This window comes from Bison bison, unplaced genomic scaffold (genome assembly GCF_000754665.1).
Source record: "Bison bison bison isolate TAMUID 2011002044 unplaced genomic scaffold, Bison_UMD1.0 scf7180017864094, whole genome shotgun sequence".
Lineage (NCBI taxonomy): Eukaryota > Metazoa > Chordata > Mammalia > Artiodactyla > Bovidae > Bison > Bison bison.
Window position 1 is genome coordinate 1,284,136 of NW_011494666.1, and position 5,154 is coordinate 1,289,289.

General features: G+C 39.0%; 1 protein-coding gene across 1 annotated transcript in view; it reads left to right on the forward strand.

The window, feature by feature from the left end:
- The window catches only part of CYYR1 (cysteine/tyrosine-rich 1), a 123,010-nt gene that overhangs the window by 745 nt on the left and 117,111 nt on the right, over nucleotides 1-5,154 (forward strand). The gene's annotated exons all lie outside the window — the stretch shown is intronic.

The following is a 5,154-nucleotide window of genomic DNA, read 5'->3' on the forward strand; positions in this document are numbered from 1 at the left end:
CCTCCACGCGGTTCTGTTTTGTCCCTTTCCTTCCACGTGTCCTTTTCGCTCTCTCTCTCTCTCTCTCTTTTCCTTTCTCTCCGTGGAACAGATATTTATAACCCCAACCCCACATTTAAGGGATTTTCTTTTTATTTTCCGGATAGGGTGAGAGTGGAGACTGAGCAGTGGAAGGAAAGCATTTTTTTCTCTTTAAGCACCTGAAGTTGAGAGATATCACTAAGATTTTCAGATAAACTGGTGACTTTTCAGTAAAGGCTACCGCCGCCTTATTCCACCTTCACATGCTGAATATTCCGGATTTTTCTTTTCAGAAACCAACCCCAAAAAAGCCATAGACTGGTGTTTTCATTCTTTAGAAGATGATTCTCAAGTGTGGTGAACAGGGCAACTGGAAGCTTTGAGTTGAAATATACAGTTTTCAAGAGGCATAAATTCACCCAGCGTCTAATTTGTTTTTGTTGAGCTTGTTAAGCCCTTGTTTATAGATGAAGAGTATCTCATTTCCCTCATCCTAATTTTTCTTGGCTAGAATTGCTAGCTAATTTTTGATGTAGCAAAGCGGCTTTCTTGTTTTGTGACTGATGTGAAGCCCAAAATGGTCTTTCCTTAGTTATTCAAGTATAAAGTTAATTGCACATGCAGTTTTCCATCTGCTTCATATTTTTAAAACACAGGATAAAAGCAGAGTTTTTGTAAAATTTTTCATGTCTCTGACTCCCTATAATAAAAGCCACAGGCTTACCTATGACCTTGCAATACTAAATTTATATATAGTACTGTGATTTACCTTTTGATATTTGCAAAAATAATGGCACCTGAAATGAAGATGGTCTTCACTATTCCTACCTGAACATCAACAGAATTGAATTTCTCATTCAACCTTGGGAGAAATGAGTCACAATGATAACTCCTATATAAATTTACACTCTATTTTTAAAAATGTAAATTAGTGGCCGTCTGTGAGTTGTTTCAAAGATATTTTATTGTAGGGAAAATGCTGACCTTTGAATACAAAATGCATAAAATAGGGAAAGTACTTTCTATTTAATGAGAGTCCACATCGTAATGTGTTTCCAGCACTTACTTCTTCTACTTAAGTCCTATAAAGTTTGCAGAATTTGAGAGTCTAACAGAATCAATTGCATTAATATCCATTTTATATTCAAATCTTTTCACTAAGTGATTCGGAGCGATGACAATTCACTTCCACTGTTTACCAAAAGAAAACAAGAATGAGAAAATAGAATATAGCAAGTGAAATTTTAATACCTTCACTCATTTTCAACCACATCATTGAATGACTTTTTCTTGTTCTTTTGTCTATTTTATTCTCTTTGGTGAGCTGAAGCTTCTGATTTTCCTTCCCTTCTTCCTGTTCCCCCAATGTTAACTGTACACCACCCCCGCCAACCCCCAGGATTCAGGGAACCCAAGCAGCTGGCCAGCAGGGAGCTTGATCAGTGTAGAAGTTTTTACTCCATTCATTCCTTCTCCATCTGCATCCCTCCTCAGTACATTACAAAGTCATAACTCACCAGTGCTAGGTCAGCTTATCACCTTTGATACATGATTAGCTAATGCATTTCTGATATTAATTCCTGAGCTCTTTATTTCAGAGGCTTCTTTATGCTTGCAGCATTTACTCAACTACTGTTTATTGAGTGAGGTATGCTGAGTGATGCCTAGGACAGAAGTCATACTTTGAGTCTTGTCTGGAAGATAAACTGTGCCCATTACTCGACGTTATAAAAAGCTGTATTATGGAAGAGAGACAACAGTGTACTTTAGGTATTCAAAGGAGGAGACTTTACTGCTGACTTAGGAGTATATGCTCCATAAAAATGATGTCTGTTTCATTTAGCATAATATTCTCAGAGACTAACAAAATGCCTGGCCCATAAGAGGAGCGCAATAAATATTTGCTCAGAGAATTTGAATTGAGGAGGGTTTTTAGGACCTAAACCTTTGAAGTATAGGGAAGCCTTGGACATAAGAAGATGAAGTAGGATAATGTGTAAACAAAGGCAGAAATCATGAGAAGTGTAAAAACAGACAGTATAGTTGGGTTGGAACTAAGAGATAAGGCTGGAAGTGAGGCTGGGGATGAGATGAGGGAACACTACAGAAATAGAATTAATCCAGAAGTGAAGTGAAGTCGCTCAGACGTGTCCGACTCTGGGACCCCATGGACGGTAACCTACCAGGCTCCTCTGTCCATGGCATTTTCCAGGCAAGAATACTGGAATGGGTTGCTATTTCCTTCTCCAGGAGATCTTCCCGACCCAGGGATTGAACCAATGTCTCCTGTATTGTAGGCAGACACTTTACCGTCTGAGCCACCAGGGAAGTCCGGAATTAATCCAGACACCCTGTTAAATGGATTGCCAGCTTTAACGGGACAAAAACTTGTTGATGCACTGTGTGTGTGTGTGTGTGTGTGTGTGTGTGTGTGTGTGCGTGTGCGCACATGCGCACACATACTCAGTTATGTCCACCTCTTTGCGACTCCATGGACTGTAGCCCAGCAGTCTCCACTGTCCAAAGAGTTTTCCAGATAAGAAAACTGGAATGGGTTGCCATTTCCTTCTCCAGGGGATTTTCCCGACCCAGGAATCAGACCCATGTCTCTTAAGTCTCTGACACTGGCACGCAGATTCTTTACTGCTGAGCCACCTGGGAAGCAGTCCATAACCTGAATTATTTTCCCCAAAGAAAATATATTAATACAAGATCCATTTGTTAGCGAAATAAAAGCAAGGTTTCTATACCTGAAGCATTGTGTTTGACTTTGGAGTCACTTTTGGAAAGAAATCCAACGGAGTGTTTATATTATTATCTAACTCCCACTGCAGGCTACAAAGACAGGATTTGGCCAAGGTTTTAACCTTCCTGGCCTGTGCCAGTGATTTCTGTCCCCTCCCTTTCCTTCCTTTCTGATCCTTAGCTGTGGATTACAAGAGCCAATTCTGAGCAAGTGCTTGGAGCCAGATGCTTTCCTGTTCTACACATTCCTTGAGAAGGGAGTGGGGAGGCTTCTTCCAGATCCTGCCTTAAAGTCACTGAAGAAAATTGGAGCTGGCTAATTTTCAGGAATATTAACTTGAGTATCAGTAGTAATATTATTTATCTTCTGAGGGCCATTGGGATGTTCCATGCTTTCGCAAGTGAGAAGTTATCTCCGTATTGTCCAAACTGTGATATTTATAGGAGTATTTTCAAATGAACCGGAGAAAGCAACTAACCTCTCAAGAGAAGTTTGAGGTATGATTGACATCCACATTTGGAAATGTTGTGATAGTGAGTGTATTTGTCATGCTAGTAAAACTTCCCTTTTTAGTTATTTTAGATCCCTGGGTCAGGAGGATCCCCTGGAGAAGGAAATGGCATCCCCCTCCAGTATTCTTGCCTGGAGAATTCCATGGACAGGGGAGCCTGGCGGGCTACAGTCCATGGGGTCGCAAAGAGTCAGACACAACTGAGCGATTAACACACACTTTCAGTTGTTTAATTCTGGGAAGCAGACAAAAGTGCTGGAAAATGCCATAAAAATAATAAACAGTGTGTGACAGGATCTAGATATTTGCTGCAGGTATAATCCGGCTTCTTGGCGACAAAACTTGGGGTTTGGTTTCCTGAAATGTTGGTTCAAAATATTTTGATAACACTGTGACCTTATAATAATAGTAATTGAATCTTTGATAATCTTGGAGAGCTTAATAAGATGTCACTGTCTTGGGTGTTGTTCAAAAAGGATCCCGTGAAGCTACTGAAACATTACTTGTCGTGCTCCACCAGAGTAAGGCGGGGTGTCAGCTCTCCCACTATCTGAATGGCTTTTAAATGCACAAAGCAGAACATCCCAGCTAAGTGCTTGAGATAACTGAGCAGTCTAAATATTTGAATTAAACAGTACTAAAAATGAGAGCTATGGAAATTCCCTGGGAAAATGGTAAAATAAATTGCAAAAAGCATACACAGAATATTAATGCAAAAAGCATTAATGTCAATAAATCATTAAATCACGTTTCTGTCTTCAGAATTTTAAAGTGGATTTAAGTAGAGTTACTGAATCTTACAAAAGTAATTATTTTCCCTTTTCATGCCTTCTTACCACATCCTTGAAGAAAACATTAACATTTTTTCATTTATGAAGTAGAAATAAAATTGAGGGAAAGAAAACATGAACTTTTCACTTGTTCCACAAAGGTCATGCATTATTGATAGAGGTGAATGAACTTTGCTAGTTTTGTGATCACATCAATTTGTAAAGAATTATTTTGTCAGGGAGGTGATTTAAAAGCCAAATCTATATTTTCCTCTCTAGACAAATCAATTACATGGACTTGCAGGCATAAATATAACATTTACACTTTTATATTATGACTTTGACAGGAAAACAAAAGTCTTGTATAATTTTGATAAGAATTATTGCCTTCAGAGATTGAGTTGGAAATGACCTATTTTGTGATTCTTCAATGTGTAACTCAAATTATCAGACTATATGTACACATGTTTTCTTACATGTACCTGAAACTCACATATCCATTATAATTTATACCACTGATTATAACTGATTGTAACTAAAAGATGGGGCTTCCCAGGTGGTGCTAGTGGTCAAAAACCCACTTGCCAATGCAGGAGACATAAGAGACTCAGTTTTGATCCCTTGGTCGGGAAATCCCCTGGAGAAGGAAATGGCAACCCACTCCAGTATTCTTGGCTGGAGAATCCCATGGGCAGAAAAGCCTGGTGGGCTACAGTCCATGGAGTTGCAAAGAGTTGGACATGACTGAAGTGACTTAGCACACACATAACTAAAAGATAGCCTTCACTTGTTAAACATAAATCATTTAGATGAAATAAAGAATTTTTTTGACAGGTAGGGTAACTTTTATTCAACATTTGGTATATTTTTCCTTGCCAAAAACATGGAAAAAAGTGAAGTGGATGAAACTGGAGCCTATTATACAGAGTGAAGTAAGCCAGAAGGAAAAACACCAATACAGTATACTAACGCATATATATGGAATTTAGAAAGATGGTAACGACAACCCTGTATACGAGACAGCAAAAGAGACACTGACGTATAGAACAGTCTTATGGACTTTGTGGGAGAGGGAGAGGGTGGGAAGATTTGGGAGAATGGCATTG